This window comes from Carettochelys insculpta, chromosome 30, assembly GCF_033958435.1.
Source record: "Carettochelys insculpta isolate YL-2023 chromosome 30, ASM3395843v1, whole genome shotgun sequence".
NCBI lineage: Eukaryota > Metazoa > Chordata > Testudines > Carettochelyidae > Carettochelys > Carettochelys insculpta.
Window position 1 is genome coordinate 9,181,952 of NC_134166.1, and position 25,425 is coordinate 9,207,376.

At 43.4% G+C, this 25,425-nt stretch overlaps 1 protein-coding gene across 2 annotated transcripts in view; it reads left to right on the forward strand.

The window, feature by feature from the left end:
- The first annotated feature begins 4,369 nt into the window (after positions 1-4,369).
- The window catches only part of DEDD (death effector domain containing), a 45,436-nt gene continuing 24,380 nt past the window's right edge, over positions 4,370-25,425 (forward strand). Inside the window, exons 1-2 of one of the 2 annotated variants that reach the window (XM_074980584.1) lie at positions 4,370-5,720; positions 18,837-19,020. The gene's annotated coding sequence lies outside the window, so the exon portion shown is untranslated. The remainder of the gene's footprint in view (positions 5,721-18,836; positions 19,021-25,425) is intronic. The other variant, XM_074980583.1, reaches the window with a different exon arrangement.

Here is a 25,425-nt window from a genome sequence, read left to right on the forward strand (position 1 = left end):
GGTAGGGGCTGTCGGAAAAACCTGGAGCTGCTCCTAAGTCACAGCTCCGGGAGGCAAACCGTTATATGGGGCGGGCTCGTAGCGAGACGCAGCCTCTTCACCGCCGTATCCCTCCACCACGGGCCTCAGCGACTTCCCGTCCCGGATCTTTCAGTTAGCGGGTGCGCGCAGTGCAGGATAACTCGGAAGATTATTAGCGATTCCCGGACAATGGCATAGGGGGGTGGGGGGTCACTCACACCCTTTTACCAATCTCACGATGGATTATTTTTTTCCCGGCGGAGGGATATCACGGAGTTACTTTAAAAAAGAGAGCGCTTGCGAGCTGCGGTTTAGTTGCGGGTGAGCACAGGATGAGGGCTCGTGGGGGAGCGGTTGAAAGCGAGGGCCCCCCACGTGATTCCCCCACTTCTTCCCGGGGGTTTCAGCTCAGCCCTTCCCGGGCCCTTGCTGCCCCCCCCCCCCATCGGTGTCTGTAGATCAGCCCCAGGTGCGCTTTAATGCCCCCCCCCCCCGGGGTGTTCACCCCTCGGACTGTCAGTTTTAGGGGTGGGGGACCCCACACTTCGGTGCCCCCCAGTTTCGTATCTGCCTTATGTGGCCGATACGACTGCGGAAGTGCATTGACAACCACCCAGGCAGAAATCTTGTGCGCCATGAGCAGGCCCCAAGCCATTGCCCACCCCCACTTGCAGCTGTGCTCCCCAGGGCTGTGTCTACACTTGCCTTCCTCTTTCGAAAGAGGTATGCAATGTGGTAAATAGAAAATGCAAATGATGTATAAATTTGCATACCTGACACTTCATTTGCATATTATTTCAAAATAACTTCATTAGAAAGAAGAAAACCAGTGTAGACACTGCTGCTCTTTCGAAAGTAAACCTGATCTTCGAAAGAATCCTTCTGCCCTTTTTTTTTTATGGGAAGGATTCTTTCGAAGATGGGGTTTACTTTGAAAAGAGCAGTGTCTACGCTAGTTTTCTTTCGAAAGAAGCTATTTTGAAATAGGAATGTGCAAATGAAGTGAACAAGAAAAGCAGTGTAGATGCATCAATTTGAAAGTAAACACCTTCGAAAGAACCCTTCTCTTTTGTATGGGAAGATGGGGTTTACTTTTGAAAGGGCCTCATCTATGCTCCTTTTCTACTTTCTAAAAAGAATATGCAAATGATATGCAAAATATGTAAATCTACACCTCATTTGCATTTTTATTTCCTTCATTTGCATGACTGTTTTGAAAGGGGAATGCAAGTGTAGACACAGCCTCTGTGAATGGTTATCCAACCAGTTATATACCCACCTGATAGTAGACCAATCTAGGTTGCATTTCCCTAATTTACTGATCAGAAGGTCATGTGGAGCTTTGTCCATCTGAATCACTGGGATTGTCAAATCCATACTGTACTAAGTGCCTTGCTTGGTCCCAGTAACCACATGAGATGTCCACTGGATAACAGCTGAGGTCTCTAGGTGCTAGAATAGGGCTGTGATCATTATTGCAGGGAGAAGAAACAAAGATAGATATGAAGTGGTTCACCTGCTGGGCCCAGGGAAACATAACAGCCCAGGAAATTTGTCAGGACTGGATCTCCTGAGGGGGTTTAAGGGAGAGGAAGGTTGGCCTAGTGATTAAAACACTAGCGCATTGGCGTTCAGAGCTGGTAAACAATGGTCAAGGGCTACTTCGGGAATGTCAGACTGAGGCTTTTAACTTTTCTCTGATCTGCTGAGTTACAGGGCTAGAGAAAAGCAGAATTTCTAGAGCTGATATTACATTAAAGGAGTATTTAGAGAGTCCAAAGAACATTAGTACCCCCATTATACTAAGTGCAAAACAATCATATGGAAACAAGCAGCCTCAGTCCCCAGCATGCTCATTAGCTAAGCAGCCAAGACAAATGAAGAGTGGAAGGTGAAACAGTCACCGTGAGGGAAAGCCATTTGCCTAAATATCTGTTTTCCAGAGAGGCATGTCCCTTTTTCAGACATCCACTGCCACTAATACCATACAATACGCAACACACAGAAGCAGCACCTAAGTATTTGTCTTTGTAGTTGCTTCATCCCTAAAAAATTGCCATGCTTTTCTGGGGGTAGCCCTTTAAATTTGACAAAGCCCTGCACCAACCACCCTAAAATGGTGATTTGCCACAGGGTAGCTGCTGCTGCTGCTGCTTTGCCCTTTCCAACTGGTATGTACTAATCCTGGTTACATTTTCTTCTACTTTTCCCTTTCTGATTTCTGAGAAGGCAAATCCTCATAGTTGATGAATGACAGTTCAGACCTTAAGGCCCCAATCCTGCTAAAACTGAATAGTACAGACTAATGCCCAGATAAGATGCCTCCTATGTATACAGCTGGGTCTCTGTTGCAGGATTAAAGACCAAAGGTGCATAATAAGCAATATTTCATTGCAACAATATTTACATATGCATTTAAAAATGTCCATGAATCTACATAGTAATACTTCATTCTTCTCTACCTCTCTAATCTCAAATGTAGATTTCAAAGTGCTTTCAAAAGAAAATAAATATAAAAAAGATTTATCATCTGCCTCTAGGACCTGAGCCTACAAACTTACCCATGTAGTAGTAGCCTCTTCCACTCCTACATCTTGGGATGTAGGCCATTGCTGACCATTTGGTATCGTCCCCTGTCATGGGTGATGTTTCTAGTTCTGACCAGGTGTATCCTGGTTTTTTAGCATCTGCCTTCAGGTCTCTATGCCAGGTGTTTCTTGGGCACCTTTTTCTTAGGTTCCTTTTTCCTTGTGAGTTCCAATTCAGGGCTTGCCTTGTGATGGTGGTGGTTGGTTTTCTGAAGGTATGTCCAATCCATCACCCTCTTACTGTAAATCATAAAATCATAGACCTGCATGGCTGGGAAGGGTCCTCACAAGACTCTCAAACCTAGCTCCCTGCACTGACCCAGGGCTTCAAAACCAGACTTTCCCAGATAGGGGCTTGTCCAACCTTTTAGGGATGGTTAGTGTTTCCTTGATCAGCAGGACTGCTTTCACTACCTAGTAACAATAATGTCTAATGTTTAACAGTTTAGTTAAATAATACAGCTTAGATGCCGTCTCTGTAAGGCAGGAGTCACCTTAACTTGTCTGTATTTGTGGGGCTGAGAGTTCAGTGCATCAAGCTTCTGATTCTCCTTGTAATCTCAATACAAATAAATAGTAATAATCCGTATACCACAGATGGGGAAACTGAGGTATAGAGGAAGTGGCATGCCCAAAACCAGAGGCTGAGCTAAGAGCAGAACCTAGCTCTCCCGATTATCAGCTCATCCCTCGGGCCGCTTTATAATAAGTAATTAATAACAATATTCCAAATAGTAATATGGACATTTAAATTGCAAGAGAAGAAAAACCTTCACCAGACAAACCGATGCATTAAAACAACGGGTGGCCCATGGATTTCCGTAGCCAGTTTTTACTGGTGTCCCGCACTACGCATGTTTTATAAATACGGGGAAAAAAAGCCCCAACCCATTCATCCTTTGGCCCCACGCACAGCTGCTTCAACAGCGGCTTCCAGTTTCCCACGTGCTCGTATGCCCTTAACAAAAATGGTTACACTCGCCCATTCTCTTCAGTAGCTGTGAGGCCAGAAACTGGATGTGCCTGCCCGTCCGCCCTCTACTAACATGGCGGCCGCCTCCCAATAGTTCCCACTAGTATTGAAGGCACCCAGGAATGACACGACGGAGCCGCCAGCCTGCCCTCCACAAAGATGTCGTCCCTCCCCTCATACTTTTCTATGTCTCTGAAGGAAGACGGAGGTATCCCGGATGTAAACAATACACCCTCCTGCGCCCCGCCCACTTAAGGAGGCGGAGCCACCGTTGCCCGGATGTTGCTCCTGCTTTAGCGGCGGCCGCCTCCCTCAGACGGGGAGAGAAGCTGACGGATCCAATATGGCCGCCCTGATCCTGAGGAGAGAGTGAGAGAGGCCTAGGGAGCCCGGGGCAGCGCCCCCCAGCCCGGCAGCAGCAGTGCCTGGGGACGGGGGGGAGGGGGAAAGGAGGAGCGGGGTAACCAGCCCCGGTAAAGGTCCGAGCTCTTCCCCCAGCTCCTGCCACCCCCCGGTCCCTGGCTGTCCTGTACCCCGGGGGGGAGGAGGGCCAGCCTGTAGCTGATCCTGGGGTGAGGGCTTGGCTTAGCCTCCCCAGTGCCAGCTCCCACTGAGCCCCCTCTGTTGGGGCAGGGGGAAGAGCGGGGAGAGAGTAGGCAGCTTAGGGGGCCCTGGGCTGGTCCTGGCTGGGGAGGAGCGAGCCGTTCATTTCTAGCTTCCCATCAGCCCTCTTTCCCTGGGATCGTTATTTTTGGGGAGGTGGGGGGGGGGGTATGGGAAAGGGGCAATAGAGGTGGAGCGAAAGGCGTGACAGGCAGCGGGCGAGTCTCAGGGTGGCTTTTTTGGGAGGGGGAATAAATCCGTTTAAAAACACACGTTTTCCAGCTTCTAGTAAACCTGATTTTCCTGATTTATTTTTTAGGCGGGGGTAACTGGGTAGGATTAAGTATGTATATTAATGTATAGGAGAGGAGGAGATAATCTCTGCAGGAGTGTTGCAGGAAATTAAAACAAGACACTTTAAACATATGCCGTTTCTCAGCTTCATATTAAACCAAATTTCTCTAGTCTAGGACGGGTGAGGAGTGGAGGTTGGGGACAGGAAAATAGGCCTAGAGCTGCATATTAAAGGGTGGTAACTGCTAAGTAGTTATAACCAAAATTAATAAAAAAGGAGGAAAGAGGCATTTACAGGCAAAAAGCAAGCTGTGTGATGACATATTAACCATCTTCCAATAGCCCTGTTTTTGTGGGTTAGTTATATTTTGGGAGCTTTTTTCCTGGGGGAATCAGATTTTTAATTTTTTTAATATTTAAAAAGAATGTAGGCAGATCGTACTGTACAACGCAGGGAAGAATAGCTGTGTGGCAAGCCAGCTTTCTGAAAATTTAACACCCAATTTCTAAATCTCCTGTTTTTGGAGTGGGGTTTGTTCTCTGGGGTAAAGTATTACAGGAAGACTGTGACTGCGGGAGGAAGACAAGCACTAAAAGTAACAATCACAATTAAATATAAAGAAGAAAGTACAGGTTAAATTTTAAAGCATTTCATTGATTCAAATAACTTTTTTCTATTATGTAATAGAGTCTCTAACTTAAATTTCCCAGAAATGTAGTTAGTTAAAAATACAACAAAATAAATTGGGAGCAGAGGAAAGTAAACAAAGTCTTTAAAGAAAGACAGCATCTCTGTATTTATAAGAATGTAGCAAAAAATCTCTAATATAGAATCAAAACTTTAGAAAAATAATGTTTTTAAAAGAAAAAACCCAGAGCATGCAGGATAGATTTTGGATCATCTCCTCTTTCCCTTCCTTTTCTCAGTGAATTTTTATGGGGTGAGTTAGATGGAGAGTTTTCAACATCAGAGTTACTAAGAAAATTCTTCAGGCAAGTTTTCCTGATATAATACAACACTGATAATCTAACTTTAGAAGTTAGGCTTCCCTGACTTGAGAGCCATATTGTAAAACCATTCACAAAGAGTTTAAGCTGTTGTGTTGGGCTTTTTGTTTATTTAAAAAGTAAAGTAAAAGGGAGGAATAGAAGACTCTTTAAAAAAATTCTTGTTCAGCCCCCGTGTTCAAATCAGTGCAGTAGAGCGGATATAAGCAGGACAAGAAGAGCTTCAGATTAAGGTTGGTCTCTATGTTGTTTATATTTATCTATTTTATAACATGATAGTGATTCATCCACTTCAGTTTATCTTCAGAGGAAGATCTGTTATATTATTGTGGTTTGTGCTGACTTTTGTTGTGTGACTGACTTACCCTCCATAGCATTATACCTTTCATTTAAAACTGAATGTGTGATTTGAGGGAGATGAGTGGTTCTTAAGACATGATACTAGATTCCTGGGGTTCAGTCCAGTTGTCCTTAGTTTACCTTCTTGCCCGTCTTTTACATTCAGACCATAATGACTAATGGCCAGACTTCTAGAACCCTAGAATAAAGGAGTGCTAGAAATTCCATGACTTGAAACATTTAAAACCAAACTAGATAGTGCTCTACATGAGCATTTGCTAAAGTGCATTATTACACCTACCGTGGAGTCTGAAGTTTGTATGCACATCTGTGTGGAAGACTTGTGCCTTGAGGTGTGTAGGCCTTTAACAGCACATGGCAGGGTTCTGTTAACTTCATTTTCTTGCTGTTGGGGTTTACTTTCCAAATGTTTGGGAAATGCTGCTCTGGACAAATTCATAGCAGGGAATTGTGTCCTGGGGGCAAATGGGAAGTGACTTAATGTTTTGGACGTCTGACTTTTTTGTTTATATGAACAGGTGTTTGAATAACATTGTCTAGACGTGAATTAAGTACTGGGCTGGCACTTGGGAGACAGGTCAGATTCCCAGCTCTGGCACTAACGTACTGTTAGACGCTGGGAAAACTGCTTCACCTTTTCGTGCCTTCTGTTCCCAACCTGTAAAATGGAGACAATACTAAGCTTTGAGAGCCCATGGATTGGGAAAGTGTCATATGAGAGCTCAGCAGTGTATAAGTAGCCAAACCAAAGTGCTGTTCAGAGCACTTATTTTTCAGAAGAAACTTTGGATTTTTAGTTGAATTTTCATCTAGCCTTAATCTCAAGATCCAAACCTGGCTTGAGCCTGACATTTGGGTAGATCTAGGTTTGAATCCCACTCATTTAGACTAGCTAGTTAGTTCTGTCTGTCTCTCCTTAGGCTCTGCCTACACTGCAACTTTTGACTGAGTTGGTAACCAGTCATCTGTTTGGCTGTAGATGTAGAATGTGTCCATGCCTAACATGGTTAATATTATAGTTAATAACGCTGGTAGTTGTTAACAACCTTGCTGGTAGCCTGAGCTATGGCAATGTTGTTTTTCTGTAACTGTTCTGACAAACTGTATTTGCTTCGTAGATGGATTTTCTAACTGTGCCTGTTCATTTCAGTTGGCTGGTCTTACTTCCTACCACTCAGAAAGCTGGGGAAGTGTACCTGAGTACAGTTCTGTATGTCTCGCTGCTTTTTGTGTGTGTCCTCCTGGCACTCTGTATCTTGCTAAGGCATTACGGGAGAGCACTTGGATATTGTGCTGAGTAGTGGTGTAAATATTTTAAAAGAACTATTTAGTTTTCCCAGGATGCACAAATACACTTGTGTCGGTAGGTACACTGGTAGGGAGCATGGTTCAGTAACCTCTTTCATATCTGGCAGCGCCAGGACTGGGAGACTGCTGGATATTCAAAAATTCTAGGTGATGGAGAGGTATACCCAGTAATGCATAACACTAAAGAAAAACCAGATTATATGTTAAGAAACAAACAATGCAGAGTACTTTATTTACCAACCAGCAAGTTGTATTGTACACTGCCAATTTATAGTGTATTTGCTGTATTTATTTGCTTTTACTTTCACTATACTGTACTAATGGAAAAATTTAACTAAATGTAACTTCGGGTTAAAATGCCAGCTATTTGAGAGTTCCAGATGATAGACTTGTGAATGAGTTTTCTGTAGCATGGGTGTGCAATCAGAATGGATACAGGCCATTGGAGGGGAAAGGAGCACCTGTTGTATGTCCATTTTTGTTGTAACCTGGTTAGATAAAGGAGTCATGACCAGGATACAAAACCATGGCTGTCATCAAAGTGTAGACAATATTCTAAGCTATTTGGCACTGGAGTTGGCCATGAAATGGACTTGTCAAATTGAAAGCAGGCTCTGCACTGAAGAATACACTGTGGAGAGAGCTACTTTGAAACATGGTTCACTACAGCCTGGTTACAGTCAGTTTGTCTAACAGTGTAAACCATGGTCTAAAACTTTGGCTACAGCAGTTCTTTCTCCAAGAGTCTTAAACCCTGTGTATGGTACAAATTGAACCTCATTGATTTTTTTAACAGGTCACTGACACACTCATGACATGTAAACAGGTCTCAGCTGTGCTAGAAAACTTAAATGTATTTGGCAGGTATATGTTACACCTTTTGGTAGGTTTTTTTTTTTTAAATACCTAGCCACGGAGCAGGATTAGCTGATGACAAATGCCCAGGTCCTGTCTGCAATACATGTTAGAACCCCAATAATATAATTTCAGCTATTAGCAGTGTAACATACACATTAAAAACTATTACGTACTTTTTAGTGTGTCTAGGGATCAAACCAGTTCACTGCAACTGCTCAGTGACATTTCTGCAATATACAGAAATCTCCACACTGTCTCAGATCCATGGTTCCTGCAGTCCTGTTTCTGGTAGTGACCAGTATCAGTTGCTGCAGGAAGAAATCCCAGAGTAGATAAATACAAAATAATACACATTTCCTTAAAACTTACATTAGTGATTGGCTTATGCCCTGAAAAAGAGTAAAAATAATCCTGTTGAATGTGTCTTATCTTGTTTTATGTATATACATATGTTGTTGTTTATTGAATTTTTATGTCAGTTGTTTGACTGTCCAGACCTATTATGCTTCAATTACATTTGTTTGCCTTCTGGCAAAAACAAAGCAGTTCTCCCATCTTCCCTCCCCATATGCCACAGGTAGAGGATTTTGCATGTCTTTCAGATGGTGTAGTCCACATTGGGAGTATACAGTTCTCATAAACCTGGGAACAAAGAAGATTTGCTAATCTTGTTTTACACACACTTCTGTATTCCATTTTATGCAGCAGAAAAACCATCCAAGAAACTGATTGTAGGCCTGACAATCATGTTGTTCATTTCACTTGCAGGACTGAAACATTATGCCACAGTTGGGAACCACGTGTTAAATATATTTAAGCTTGGCAGGATTTGATTTAAATAATTAGTTGTTTGTAAATGTCAGTTTCACCTGACACAAATATCTGTGGGAAAAAATCCATTTAATAGCCGTCAAGTGTGGCCTCCACAGCAACTGGGCCTGTAGAGATTTTGTGTCCCTAAGCCCAGGGCAAGCCCTGCAGGTTGTGCTCTGCAGCGGCTCTATCCACTTGCTCGCTCTTGACTGAGAGCATGGGGCCTGTTCAGTTGTGGGGTAGTCTCTCCGGTGGATGAGGGCTTGGCTATTTCTTCATGGCTGTGGTCTGGGGTCTCTTCTATACTGGGCCAGGGGCCACAGCCTTTCCTGCAAATCCTGTGCTTGGTGTCTCAGGCCCCACTGTTAGCCTTGCAGGCCTGCTGTATATGCTGCTCTAAGCCAATCCTCCTTTATTACTTGCAACTGCAAAAATTAAAATAGTTAAAAATGAAAGTCTTACAAATAAAAAAACAATATTGTCAGAATTAAACAATTGTTTTTTTCGAAGCCAAAATATGTTTTGTATAGACACTTTAAGGCTCTGGTGTGATTTTAAAAAATACAATTTATGATCAATACAGGAAGCCTGAGGTTAGCACCCCAAAAAAGTGTTGCTTTAGAAAGATCAGGAATGCTAATTGTACTGTCTTTATTTGTATTAACTCTTAGTGATACTGGATGGACTGGGGCCAGAGAAATAAAAATTGAGTCTCTGGCTAACAGCTCACAAACCCAAACAAATAAAGGGTGTTTTCAAATGGAGCACTAGAAAGACATTCTGATTCATAAATGGAATCAAGAGAATGAGGATTCTTGCTGCTGCAGCTTGTGGAACAGAACATACCTTGTCTGTCCTTTTTGAGTAAAGAATTAGGAAGTTTGTAGTGGTTATCATAGTTTGGAAACTTGAAAGAAAAAGAGAATCCTCAAGGACTAAGGCATTTTTAGTATTATAAGAATAAATTAGTGCTTTTTGTCCCTCCTGAGTGTGTGTGTGTGTGTGTGTGGTTTTTTTTTTGTTTTTTTTTTGACTCATAGTTAATTGAATTTAAAAGGAAAAGGATTTAAGGCGGGGGGAAAACTCTCAGTTGAATCAGATTTTCAAATAGGGGTTTTTCCATGTGCAGGTTGAACCTCTCTAATCCCAGAGATTATTTCCAGATCTGAAGAAGTGGGTCTGCCCCACAAAAGCTCATCACCTAATAAATTATTTTGTTAGTTTTTAAAGTGCCACATGACTGCTTTTTTTGTTTTGTGAAGATAGTCTCTATCCGGCATCCTTGAGATCTGACCAGTGCCGAACAAGAGAATTTGCTGAACCCAGAGGAGGTCAATCTTGTCTAGCAGCATTACCAACACTTATATTGCTTACTGGGCTCTTAGAAGACATTTAGGGGTAAATTAGAGATAAAAGGTGGCTGTAAAAGTGTATGAGACCATGGGGAAACTTGGCCACCTGTGATGTGGCTATCTGGTTAACTAAAATCATGCCAGACTACAGATGTTGCTGGACAAGAGACTGCTGGATTAGAGAGGTTCAGCCTGTACTCTTTCAAGTAATGTGAAAGTGCAAAACAGTTTGCAGAAACTTAAATATGAGCCAAGTATCAGAGGGGTAGCCGTGTTAGTCTGGATCTGTAGCAGCAACGAAGGGTCCTGTGGCACCTTATAGACTAACAGAAAAGTTTAGAGCATGAGCTTTCGTGAGTTAACTCACTTCTTCAGATGCTGGAAGAAGCATCTGAAGAAGTGAGTTAACTCACGAAAGCTCATGCTCTAAACTTTTCTGTTAGTCTATAAGGTGCCACAGGACCCTTCGTTGCTGTTAAATATGAGCGTGTCTAGACATATGACTTCAGCAGGATCATTCACATGCTTAAGTTTTTTGTCGAATTAGGGTTTATGGCCCTGATCCTGCAAAGACTGTGCGTAACCTTGTGCACTGGCATTAGTTTCACTGAAGATTAGCAGAAACATTTGCAATTGTATAGTTAAACATGAGGATTGTGAGCTTAAAATACAACTCACTTTGCAAGAGCTAAAGTTACTCTTGGAACACTAACCTTGCATTTTCTGGGTTTTATGTAAAGCCTCAACTTAAGGTTTGCAGTGGTATAGCTTTTAATGTATTGTGTGTAATGGTATGCAGAAAGGATAGTGTAGATCTGTTATACCGTGGAAGAAATTTTTCGCAGTTGTCTAATTTTTAAATTAAGTATTTTGAGTAGAAAACTCTCCATGAATGTGTGTTTGGTGATGACTTTGCATCCTAATATGACTTGAGCTGACCTGTTGAAGAACAAAAGAGACTTAGGTAGGTTTGCTTTTTCCTATTCAAGTTAAACTTATTGTACCTATATCTCCTGAGTAGTGTGAAACAAAACAAATTACTACAAAAACCCCTCAAATCCCTTCACTTGAATTTGTGTGGGGAATAAATGTCTGTGAACTGACGACTAAACTAGCTATCCAGGCTGTGATGCAAGAGTGGTCAGGTAATTCATATCAGTGTGCAGGTGCAGTGGTGTTTTAGTCATGCCATGCTAGACTTGCCTTACTCAGTTACAGTGAACACAGCTGAGTTGTATGTGTACATCTACTTTATAAGATAACTATGTGGCTCAGAGAAGATTGTAGGTAGAGTGCCCAGAGGATATGTGCACACTTGTCCACAGGCTGCTGGCCTTGTGTCCTAAAGTATGAAACGGTGGGAGACAGGGGGAACAGCCAAGCTGGTAGTACAAGCTCACTGCCAGTGGTTTGTGTACACTCCAAAATGACCATGAATTGTTTACTGGAAAACAACCAAGCAGCATATGACAGGGATATGATCAACTTAAAATCACAATTCTGTATGCAGAAGTGAAGAGGAAATCTGTTTTTATTCTTTTGCTTCATATATTTTACAGCAGCTTTTATAGTCAGTTTCCCCTGTTTTTTGTTGGTCTTTCACACAACAGCAGAAGAGAAACATTATTTAAAAAAAAAAAAGCAAACTGACATTGGCTGGAAGAGTTTGAACAAGTGTAACGCACACAAATATTTTGTAATTAAACTTCTGAAAACGACCAGCTTTACAGTTGTGTCCCTTTAACTATATGAGATGTGGACACAAACGATGGAGCAGATCTTCACCTTGTTTACGTTGGCAGCAAGTTTTTCCAGTTTACACCAGCTGAGGAGCTAGATCCTTTTTTCTTTAAAGCCAATCATGCCACTCACTTGGAGGCTGTAAACTCATTAAGGACTTTTGCATAGACAGGATTTTATTTGTTTCCTTTCCCTCTCCTCCCTGCTCCCCCACCATGATGAGAGATTCTCTTCCTCATCTATACACTGACACCCTCAATCACAGAGCGGTTCGAAAAGATGAAAGAATTGAAGTGGTGTTTGTTTAGTTTTGTTTTTAATGTTACTATAGAGTAAGACAGGCTGGGTTCTCCTAGTTGGTGACTTTGAAATTGGAGTGGAACAAGGATGGAGGGGAAGTGGATTGTCGTGTAGCTGAAATGCAATGAAAGCTCTTGGTTAAAGTAGCCTGAATACAACAGACTTAATGTCATTGTGGGGTATTCCAGCAATAACAAGCTGCTTGCTGGGACTTCAAAAAAACTGGAATTGTTGTGATGAATTCTCATTTCTTTCCATAGTATACCGCATAGAATGTCTTTATCCTTAACTCTTCACTTCCCAGATGTTTGATATAGCTGTATTAGTACCAATCACACATTTTAGAATTCAAGAGTAATGACTTGTGCGAATTTAGTTTGTTCTGGATGCCAGGTTTTATAAATCCTAATGTCCAAAGAAATGACTGCGTGAAAACAAAATACTTAAACCAATTGTCTGTATGCATATGTATTAATGTATTTGGCATTCAGATCTTGCCCTGCAGTGTTGAATTCCTGGATTCAGCATCAGGCCTAGTGCATGGGAACCAGGAAGTGAAACTAGAGTAGAAACAAAGTGAAACTGAAATTTCCATAATTAACACATAAATGGGAAAAAGCAGATTAGACCTTTAAAAATACATTTTTAAAGCATGGATAAGTAACTTGCTTGATCTAGCCCCTTTAACAGACCTGAATCTGTGAGAGCAGGCTGAGAAGTGGAAATTGTGCACAACAGGTGCTTCAGGGTAGAATTTTGGTTGCATTGGCTGGTCTTATGTCTAAAATGATTATAGTGCTACAACTTTAGTCTTTCCTGCTGTTGCTGCTAGCAATGGCATATTGGCAGAAGGAGGAAAGAGTTACTGTGTGAGCTGCCAGATACAGTCTAGCTATGGTTTCAGCTTGAATGATACTTGGCACTACTTTGGTATCACCTCTGTCGAGATCTCAAAGCATCTCACAAATACTTGATGCAACTGTGAGGAAGGCAAGTATCGTTCTCCCCTTTTTTTTGTAAATGGAGGAAACTGAGTCACAGAAGCCTATACCACTTGAAGTCATTGGAGAAACTCCCCTGGTTTCAATTGTGTTGATCAGATCCTGAGTAACATTCCAAGGTCACGAAGCATGTGTGTGGATTCCCACTGTCTGATATCACTTCATAGGCAGCAAAGGTAAAGTATTTGGGAAGTGAGTGATCCAGGCAGCAGAGAGGAACTACTATAGTTAAGCCACTTAGTCTTGAAGGGAAATTGTCACAAAACAAGCAAAGGGTTGGCTTCTCCAAATGCAGCAGAAAGAACACTGTGCTACGTCCAGCATGTGGAAGGGGTATATTTGTGAATTACATGGGTTCTTAAACTGCTGTAAACCAGTACAACTGTCTACAGTGAATGCAGGTATATTGGTGCAAAATAGCTTATACCAGTATAGTGATTTTTTTTGTGGAAAGGGGAATAAGCAATCCTGTTGTACAGTACCTTTATATTGATGTGTCTGCACTCAGGGTTTTAGTGCTATTACTGTTTTGTTCAGGGGGCGGTGGGGGGGGAGAGGAGAAGAATCAGTTCCCTAACTAAAATGATCCTACCAGTACAAAACCTGCATGAATCATGGAACACTAGGACTGGAAGGGACCTCGAGAGGCCATCGAGTCCAGCCCCCTGCCCCAATGGCAGGACCAAGTACTGTCTAAACCCTCCCTGACAGACATCTATCTAACCTGTTCTTAAATATCTCCAGTGATGGAGATTCTACAACCTCCCTTGGCAATTTATTCCACTCTTTGACCACACTGACAGTTAGGAACTCTTTCCTAATGTCCAACCCAAACCTCCCTTGCTGCAGTTTAAGTCCATTGCCTCTTGTTCTATCCTCAGAGGCCAAGAAGAACAACTTTTCTCCCTCCTCCTTATGACACCCTTCTAGATACCTGAAAACTGCTATCACGTTTCCCCTCAATCTTCTCTTTTCCAAACTAAACAGGCCCAATTCTTTCAGCCTTTCTTCATAGGTCACATTCTCTAGACCCTTAATCATTCTTGTTCTTTTCTGGACCCTCTCTAATTTCTCCACATCTTTCTTGAACTGCGGTGCCCAGAACTGGACACACTACTCCAGCTGAGGCCTAACCAGCGCAGAGTAGAGCGGAAGAATGACTTGCCAGCATCTGATGAAGTGAGTGTGTGCTCACGAAAGCTCATGCGCAAAACTTTTCTGTTAGTCTGTAAGGTGCCACAGGACCCTTTGTTGCTGTTACAGCCAGACTAACACGGCTACCCCTCTGATATTTCTCATGTCTTGTTCACAACACACCTGTTAATGCATCCTAGAATCATGTTTGCTGTTTTTGCAACAGCATCACACTGTTGACTCATACTTAGCTTGTGGTCCACTATAACCCCTAGATCCCTTTCTGCTGTAGTCATTCCTAGACAGTCTCTCCCCATCTGTATGTGTGAAACTGATTGATTATTCCTTCCCAAGTGGAGCACTTTGCATTTGTCCTTATTAAACTTCATCCTGTGTACCTCAGACCATTTCTTCAATTTATCCAGATCATTTTGAATTATGACCCTATCCTCCAAAGCAGTTGCAACCCCTCCCAGCTTGGTATCATCTGCAAACTTAAGCGTACTTTCTATGCCAATATCTAAATCATTGATGAAGATATTGAACAGAACTGGTCCTAACACAGACCTCTGCGGAACCCCACTTGTTATACTTTTCCAGCAGGATTTAGAACCATTAAGAACTACTCTCTGGGTACAGTTATCCAGCCAGTTATGCCCCCACCTTATAGTAGCCTCATCTAAATTGTATTTGCCTAGTTTTTTTTTTATAAGAATATCATGTGAGACCGTATCAAATGTTTTACTAAAGTCTAGGTATACCACATCTACCGCTTCTCCCCTATCCACAAGGCTCATTATCCTATCAAAGAAAGCTATCAGATTAGTTTGACATGATTTGTTCTTTACAAATCCATGCTGGCTGTTCCCTATCACCTTACCACCTTCCAAGTGCTTGCAGATGATTTCTTTAATTACCTGCTCCATTATCTTTCCACGCACTGAAGTTAAGCTGACTGGCCTGTAGTTTCCTGGGTTATTCTTATTCCCCTTTTTATAGATGGGTACTATATTTGCCCTTTTCCGGTATTCTGGAATCTGTCTCCCATGATTTTCCAAAGATGATATATAAAGGCTCAGATACCTCCTCTATCAGCTCCTTGAGTATTCTAGGATGCATTTCGTCAGGCCCTGGTGACTTGTGGACATCTAATTTTCCTAAGGGATTTTTAACTTGTTTCCCCCCCCACCCCCAACTTCTAACCCTACCCCTTTCCCACTAACATTCACCGTGTTGGGCATTCCTTGGTCAAACTTCTCAGTGAAGACCGAAACAAAGAAGTTATTAAGCATCTCTGCCATTTCCAATTTCCCTGTTACTGTTTCTCCCTCACTGAGCAATGGCCCTACCCTGTCCCTGGTCTTCCTCTTGTTTCTAATATATTTATAAAAAGCCTTGTTTCCCTTTATGCCTGTAGCTAGTTTAAGATCATTTTGGGCCTTAGCCCTTCTAATCTTCCTCCTGCATTCTTGTTGTTTGCCTATATTCATCCTTTGTAATTTGTCCTTGCTTCCATTTTTTTTTATGATTCCTTTTTTATTTTGAGATCATGCAAGATCTCCTGGTTAAACCAAGGCGGTCTTTTGCCATATTTTCTATCTTTCCTATGCAGCGGGATAGCTTACTTTTGGGCCCTTCATAATGTCCCTTTGAAAAACTGCCAACTCTCCTCAGCTGTTTTTCCCCTCAGTTTTGCTTCCCATGAGACCTTACGTACCGGCTCTCTGAGTTTACCAAAACCTGCCCTCCTGGAATCCATTATCTCTATTTTGCTGTTTTCCCTTCCACCCTTCCTTAGAATTGTGAACTCTGTGATTTCATGATCACTTTCACCCAAACTGCCTTCCACTTTCAAGTTCTCTACCAATTCCTCCCTGTTTGTTAAAATCAAATCTAGAACAGCTTCCCCCGGCAGCTTTTTTCAACCTTTTGGAATAAAAAATTGTCTCCAATACAATCCAAGAACTTACTGGATAGTCTGTGCCCTGCTGTATTAGTTTCCCAACATATATCTGGGTAGTTGAAGCCCCCCATCACCACCAAATCCGGGGCCCTGCATGACTTTGTTAGTTGCTTAAAAAAAGCCTCATCCACCTCTTCCAGCTGGGTAGGCGGCCTGTGGTAGACTCCTAGCAGGACATCATTCTTGTTTTTTACCCCTCTTAGTCTAACCCAGGGACTCTCAATGGCTGTGTCTACACGTGCCCCAAACTGCCCCATGCACGTGCCCCATGCACTGCCCTCTACACGTGCCCCATGCAAATGGCCATTTCGAAGTTTACTAATGAAGCGCTGAAATGCATATTCAGCGCTTCATTAGCATGCGGGTGGCAGCCGCGCTTCGAAATTGACGCTCCTTGCCGCCGCGCGGCTCGTCCAGACGGGGCTCCTTTTCGAAAGGACGCCGCCTACTTCAAAGTCCCCTTATTCCCATGAGCTCATGGGAATAAGGGGACTTCGAAGTAGGCGGCGTCCTTTCGAAAAGGAGCCCCATCTGGACGCGCCGCACAGCGGCAAGGAGCGTCAATTTCGAAGTGCGGCTGCCGCCCGCATGTATGCAGGCAAGCCCCTATAGTGACTCAGAAAGTTCCCATCACGATCATCACACATGGTTTAAATCATGATGGGAACTTTCTGAGTCACTATAGGGGCTCGTCTGCATACTTGGCTCAAGCTAATTCTTGATCTCCCCCCCCCCCCCACCCCCCCCCCCCCCGCACCCCTCCACTCTCTGATTTGCTCACCTTGATTATCTTTTTCTGATTTGTCCTCCTTGCTTACTGTTTTTGGTTCTCTGTGTCTTAAATATTGAGTCTGTTCTGGTCTGGCTATGGTCTGAAGAAGTGGGTCTGTCCCACGAAAGCTCACCTAATAAACTATTTTGCTAGCCTTTAAAGTGCTACTTGACTGCTTTTTGTTTTGATAGTCTATAGACTATCAAGGCTTACTCTCTGTTACTATTCCAACTGTGTATTATCCCACCAAGCTTCCTTGATGCCAACGATGTCACAGTTGTATTTATTTATTAGCACTTCCAGTTCTTCCTGCTTGTTACCCATACTTCTTGCATTTGTATAAAGGCGTCTAAGATATTGATTTGATCTTGCCTCCCTGTTTTGCCCTGACCCTCTTTTTACTCTGACATTGTTGCCCATGCTGCTTCCTATTTCTGACCCATCTCCCAGGTTGCCATGTTCTCCACTTACCTGTGGGCTTTGCTCCCATGCCCTGTCGAACTTAGTTTAAAGCCCTCCTCAGTAGGTTAGCCAGTCTGTGTCCAAATACAGTCTTTCCCCTCCTCAAAAGGTGAACACCATCTCTGCCTAGCAGTCCTTCCTGGAATAGCATCCCGTGGTTGAGGAAGCCAAAGCCTTCCTGGCGACACCATCTTCGAAGCCAGGCATTCACCTCTAGGATGCACTTGTCTCTACCTGGGCCCAGACTCCCTCACCTGTGCCCCCAGAGCCCTGAAGTCACTCTTGACCTGCTCAGCATCACACCTCGCAGTATCGTTAGTGCCTACATGGATGAGAAGCATGGGATAGTAGTCAGAGGGCCGGATAATCCTCGACAACGCGTCCATAACCTCTTGGGAGGTATGCTGCCTGCTGGGGGCCCATATCCGAGATGAAATGTCAAGGCAACAGATGCCGCCTCCATCCATCTCAAAGAGAGTCCCCCAACCACCACCACTACTCTACGTTTCCTCTTCACAGTGGTGGCAGCAGACTTCCTGGCCTTGTGGGTACAAGGCTTCTCCTCTGCTGTATGGGTCGATTCTTTGTCCCCTGTATCAAGTACAGCATAACGGTTTCCTGGTACCGGGGTGGCAGGGTTCTGAGCAGGGGTGGAACACTGCCTACTGCCAGAAGTAACAAGCTGCCAGTGTCCACCCTGATCTATCTCCTCATCCACCAGTGGGTTATCAGCTGTCCTATATACCGGGACAGTTACCTAAGCTGTCTCCACATGAATACTATCCAGGAACTGCTTGTGGAGTCGGATACTCCTCAACCTGGCTACCTTCTCCTGTAGCTCTCACACCTGCTGCCTGAGATTCCACCAGCAGGCATCTTTCGCACTGGATGGTCGTCCCCCCGCCTGGATATCGGTGAGTGGGAATTGCAAGCCACAGTCACTGCAAAGCGACACCAGGATCTGGGTAGAGGCATCCATGGTCAGGCAGTCTGTCTGGCTACAGGTACAGGTGGAGGAGACAGTAGTAGTACTGGCACAGGTGTTGTGGGTCTTCCTAACTATTGTAGGCCTCCCTCTGTCAAACTCCCTCTTAAACTCCCCTGTCTGCAGCTCCGTGTCCACTTCGCTGATCAGTCTTTAAGACCTGGGCTGGTCCAGGCCTTAAAGATTTGAATATGTTGTTGGTCTCAAAATTTCACATTGATTTCTCATTCTAGCTACTTTTGTTATGGTAATTTAAAAAACGACAAAAACAATATCCATTGCATTCTTGTTAATATTTCAGATTTGATGGTGTCCCGTGAGCTCGGGAAGAAGCATTTAGAGATTGCTTTGTCTGCTTCTGAAATGCACTTCAGTCCCCTACATCAACAGCACACAGCACTTCAGAGCAGGATGTGAATGACACTTGATACTTATAGCTCAAATTTCTGCACAAATATTCGTTAATCCTCACAACAGCCTGTGAAGTAAGTCACTATGGTTCTTCTGGGTCACTTGCTCAAGGCCAGACATGAGTCAGTGAGAGATGGGAATAGAAGTCAAAGATCCCTGCCTCTCCATCCATGCTTTCTCCATGTTACCTCTCAAAATAGCGCATCTCAGGGGTACCCAGACTGAGGCCAGGTATATGCAATGTGAAAAGTCTGTTTTAAGACATACAATTCCAGCTATGACAATTGTGTAGCTGGAATCAATGTATCGTAGATCCCCCCCCCGCCCCCGGCTTGCCTCCCTTACTCTCTGTGGCAGTGGGGAGTACCAATGTTGATTGTAGAGTCCAGGTGGCTCAATTTTAGTGTGTTCCCATTAGGCCCACTAAATGGAACCCTGGAAGATTGACCCCAAGTTGATCTTCTGGTAAGTATAGATGTACTCTCATTTTGTTAGACTCCCTGCATTCTGTGAGTTGGTAGATGTGTCCTCTCTCTCCATATTTTTGTACCATGCCATGATTAACTTCTGTCCATTTCCCACCACCTCCCCATTTTTTTTGCTAGTTGTCTCCATTCTCTAGAAGGCTGTGTGCTACTCATTGTGATGTCCAGACTCTTTGTGTTTGGACCTTGTTTTCTTGCCCCTTGTCAAGTAGCACAGAAATAGAGATTGGAGAATGGAATGGTCAGCTGTAGTTGGTGGGGTGGGGGGGAAGACAAGTGGTTTTCAAGGAGCCACCCACTTGCAGTTGGAAGTAAGTTGTAGTGGAGGGAGGAGAAGATGCAGGATTCTGCCATTTTCTTTACCCTCACTACTCTTTCCCTTTTCCATTCTCCAAGCTAGTTTGCTCTCCTGAGTTAGAAAATGTTGCTGTGTCTAGTTGAAGTCACAAGGCCAAGTTAGGGAAGCTCCATAGTCAACATACAGAATCTTTAAAGACCAGCCTTGCCCAAGACCTTGGTTTGACATGCTGTAGAAAAGAACAAGAGGAAATCTTGGACCAAGACTATAAAAGACCAGCCTTCTTGGAAGGAAATAAAAGTGGTTTGATTAAATGAAACTCCTTCCTCCTGGCAAACTGAGTATCTCTCTGTGTTTTACCACTTTTTTTGGTTCTTTAAATGCTGTCTATCTTCAGCCTGACACTCATTTGAGATGGGTCTCTTCTCCTGTGGCTTGTTTACTGCTTGCTTTCACATTCAGTCCCAACCTCAGACACATCTCTTGAGTTAGGGTACATTTTCCCTGCAGAGATTAATTGAGACTCTTACCTGAGTGTTGTACCTCCCCTCCCCCCACCACATTCTTCTCATCTGAGCTTAGTACTTTCACAGGCTGGGCTGGCTGGAAGGTTAGGCTCCAACTGTGTGCTGCTGTTAACCTGCTCACTGTACAGTGTACATGCAGGCTAAATCAGTCGAGTGCTGACAATCCTCCATGCTTTTCCAGAGTTGCCCCTTTGGGCCCATGGGGATAGACAAGCTCACCGGGAAAGACTCAGAGCAGCTCATCTTATAGCAGCACAAGTAACAGTAGTATATGCCCTTAGATGCCCTAATTTAGTTTGCTGACTCTGATATGGACAACAGAAGAGATTCCAAAGGGTTGGAGGAAAGGGCTGCTAGTGAAACTCTCTCTAAATCCGGAGAGCTGTCACTGTGTGAAAAGCGGAGGGAGGTCACCCTCCTGTCGATTGCAAGCAAAGTACTAACCAGAGTCATGCTGGAACGAATCAAAGATGCCATAGACCACAAACTACAAGAAGAACAGGAAAGTTTTAGGAGAGGACTCTCTTACACAGACTAGATAGTGACACTTCAGATCATTGTAGAGAACCACTCTACATCAACTTCCTAGACTTCATGAAAGCCTTTGACTGTGTGGACAGGCAGTCCATCAGGACCATCATGCAACATTAGAATCCCAGGCAAACTGATTACCATCATCAAGAAACTGTATATGAAGAATACTCCTGCCAAGTCGTCCATGATGGAAAATTGTCAGAAAAATTCCAGATCGCAACAGATGTACGCCAAGGCTGCCGTCTTTCTCCATTACTCTTCCTGATGGCCCTTGACTGGGTCACAAAAACAGCATATGCCGACTCAGGAAAGGGACTCCAGTGGACCCACACTAGGAAACTTGAATATCTAGAGTTTGCAGACAACTTAGCCCTGCTTGCAGACAAACTAGAGTATATGCAAGAGAAGACAGATGCCCTACAGGAAACGGCTGAGTGAATGGGCCTCATGATCAGTCAAGAGAAGACCAAGATGATGTGCATTTAAGAATAGACAGGAAAGCAAAATTACAATTGAAGGAAAAGTAGTGCAAGATATTGACCAATTTGTAGATCTAGGGAGTGTTATCAACAAGAATGGTGGCACTTAAAAGGACATCAGTGCAAGAATATGAAAGGCGCAACAAGCCTTTGCCATATTATGACCAGTCTGGTGTACAAGAGCCATTTCAACAAGAACCAAACTCGTATTTTCACTTCCAGTGTGAAATTAGTGCTGCTGTCTGGCTCAAAGATGTGGCGCATTGTTCAGAGCAACATTAAGAAAATTCAAACGTTTGTCAATAAATGTCTTAGATGTATTCTCCAGCTAAAGTGATACAGTAGAATGATAAATGAAACCTTTTGGACCAAAACAAACCAGAAGCCAATGAAGGTCCAGATCAGGAAGAGAAAATGGTAATGGGCAGGCCATATCCTGCATAAGGACTGCGAGGAAAGTATCACAAGACAAGCGTTAGAATGGACTTGAAAAGGGGACGTTCCAAACAAACATGGAGACAGTTTGCTGGACGAAGTAAAAGCAGCTGGCTTAATGTGGGATCAAATCAAAACTATAGCCAAGGATTGCAGGAGGTGGAGAATGACTGACTGTGAAGGCCCTATTCTCTACTAAGGATTAGTTGTCGTTGTTGTCATGCCCTTAAAAGTCCTAGTGACACTCATGTGTGAGCTCAGCACAGGTGAGCAAACTTAAGTAAGACTTAGGTTGCTCATACATGGACTAAGGCTGGTTGCTGCTCTGTGGTGTTAATTTGACAGTGAGGACATCCCCATAGAAGTTTCTGATGAAAGGCATGTGACTGACATCAATGGTAGGAATTGAAAACCTTAAACCTAAAGTGTAGAAATGAGCTGACATAGACAAATGTCATTTGAAAAGAGTGTGTGTGTGTGCGTGCATGCCTGTGCTTTTAATTGGAGCCTGAAGGTTCCATAGTAGCCCTGGAAGAGAATAATTCACAGACTGCATGAAAAGAGAGGCTCCTCTGTGGTGCAAATGTTTTACAGTTAAACAATGTAAAATCATTGGTCCTCAACTAGTATGCAACTGTGCTTCAGCATGGTCATTTTCTTGCTGTAGATGGGCCCTGACAGACCAGAGCAGAGGGTGGAAACTGAAGGAAAAGGGGTGGGGGAGGATCTTTTCCAGGTTTTTAATTGGCAACATATAAACACTCTTGGTTCAGACTTTGAAACAACATTTTTTCTTTGACCTTTACTTTTAGCAGTTGCTACATCTAAGTCCAAGGTGTACCTTGTACAAGTACAACTCCTTCAGGGGAAGCAGCATTTCAAAAATAGTAGGACTTCTCATTTTAGATTTTAACCAATAGAACACCTTTCCCTCAACCCCCATATACATAACTAGTATTTATCCAGTAAACATCAGAAATGGCTACTCAATTCATATTGACTTCACCTGTTTCCTATTGCAGTTTGTTTATATAGAGATGTTCCTGCTCCTGTCTAAGGGCTTAGCTACACAGAGCTGTAATATGGACTGTGACTTCAAACACACGTTTGTGCACGTTAGTATTGGTCTATGTAGACCCTACTGGTGCGTTCTCCTAACAAAGTGCTGTTTGAAATAGGACTGCATCTTATATAGACAGAGATTCCCGCCCCCCCCCCCCCCCCCCCCGAACACTCTGATTTTTAGACCACTACATGGAACTCAAAAATTGGTTTAAAAAATTCTAAAGATTAGATTAATAAATGCCCCAAACCCGAAGCCTTAGATATGAACCTTTTTTTAATGTTCTCTTGTCCAGTTTCTTACAGCATTATGTTTATGTTCCCACAGTATGCTTTGTGATGTGCAGAGGCTGCTTCCAATCTAGTGTTGTCTGTTAAAACAATTCAGACATGCAGTTTTTTTTTCCCCCATGAGGTTTAGCAACTGTGGACGATGATGATCTCTGAAAGCTGGTGAGCAAAACTAAATCATACATGTGTGTCTCAGAATCCCCATGTGGCAGGGGGCAGAGATTCCACTCTGTGAAACCAAAAATGGGGCATGCAGAGTTTCTCTGCCTACACTGAGCATCTTCTCTTGCCTAGAAATATATATGCTGATGATATGCAAACTTTATATATTCAGTGTAAAAGCTGTATAATGGGAATATTACATTTATTCTTTAAAGCATGATTTCAGAACTTCGTAGCTATGGTTGTCTTGTCCTGAGAGCTCTTCAACTAAAACTTGTCCTAAAATTTAAATTTTGTTTTTTGAAAACACACAAATGTAATTTTTTTTTAAAAACATTCCTTGTTTTGAGAATCCGGAAATGAAGCTAATTATAAATGAAAGCATAACTGGCTAAATGGGGCATATGTCAGGATGAGAGAAATTTAAAAAGAAAAAGTAGAAAGGAGGAACAGAAAGCAGAGTTTTAAAAGGATTTTCATTTTTAATAACCCAAGATGGAGTTTCACTCATCAACAAGGAGACCTATTTAAGTAGGTTAAATTCAGTCCCATTAATACACTTAAACAACGGTAGGGCCTTTCTTTACAAAAGCTCTTAACCTTGAGCAGCCTACCATCAGCAACTCTCCTAGGCCATATTCCTGTCCAGGTGGTCTCTTTAGATGGCTTTCAGAGCATGTGTAGACTTGATACAATGCCTTTGTTGGAACAAGTCTATGCCACTTGTAATCCGCCATGGCCCATAGGTAGGAGAACTATTAAGATGTGTGCATGGACCAGATGGGTCACTCTATGCTGATAGCTCCTAGGCTAGCTCATAGGCTGGGCATCAGATTTAGGTATCTGGCATGGTAGGTTTTTGACTGCTCGGCTAATAGTTCTCAGCGTTTTGGAACAGGTCTGTAGCAGGTGAGTGTGCGTAGACTAGAGATTCAGTGAAGCAAGGAGCGGTCACAAAAACTAGTCTGACTTCACCTGTTTCCATCTGACTTCAAAAGTGAAACGGGTTTGGGCCTGCTTAGTAACTGAACTGGTTCTTGCCCAATAGTTAACGTACTGGGCTTGTTGTATCATTGTCCTATTAATGACAACTCTGAATAATTTTCTACATTTGATGACTTTGTCATATAAATCCTGCTTATGAGCCTTGGATGAGGCCATTAGGAAGACTCTACCTTATCTTGGTAGCTGGATGTACTACTTTTAGATGAGTGTAAGAATGGCCAAAGGTTGATCTAGCCTAGTATGTCTTCCTACAGTGCCCAATCCCAGATGCCACAGAGGGAGTGAACAGAACACACAATCGTCAAGCGATCCCTCCCCTGTAACCTTCTTCTAGGCTCTGACAAACAGAGGCTAGGGACGCCAATTTTACCCATCTTGGCTAATAAGTAATGATGGACCCATCCTACATGAATTTATTGAGTTATTTTTGAACCCTGTTATAGTCCTGGTCTTCACAAAATCCTCTGGCAAGGAGTTCCACAGCTTGACTGTATGCTGCAGGAAGAAATACTTCCTTTTGTTTTGTTTTAAATCTGATACATCTGTTAAATCCCTACTAATTTTTGTTGCCCTTCTCTGAACCATTCATTAGTGGAATGGACAAAGTTGGGGTGGCCAATACATGGCCCATGGAGCCTTTTCATCTGGCCTGCGGAGCCACTAGCGACGCCATTTTGAAAGTCCAGCTGTGGGGCGAGTGGTCGGCAACCTTCAGCTCTGGATCCACATGTGGCTCTTTAAGGAGCCATTTGCAGCTGCAGATGCTGCCACCACTACTGACTCCTCCAGCTCCCTGCCCTGCCACGTTGAAATATTAAATTGAGTTCCATTTGGTTTAATGGCTGGCGGGTGGGATCCAGCTGTTAAACCAATTAAATTGAGTCCCATTATTTCAGCACGGCAGGGCAGGGAGCCACCCATACTGTATGTTGTGTAAGGGAGTATGCGAGCTGGGGAGACTTGTGCAGCCATGCTGAGGTGGCAGCCTGGCGAAGTTGCACTGGGGGGAAGCAGCAGCAGCATGCAGCTCTGGTGTGTGAGGTAGGTGGGGGTGGTTTGGGGCTGAGGGGGTTAAGCCTGGGAGTGTAGTGGTGGTTTGGGGCTGAGAGGCCCTAAACCTTGGAATGGCAGGGATTGAGGTTGAGGGGGTTAAGACTGGGTGGTTGGGATTGGGGCTATTTTACATTCAGCCCCTGGAACA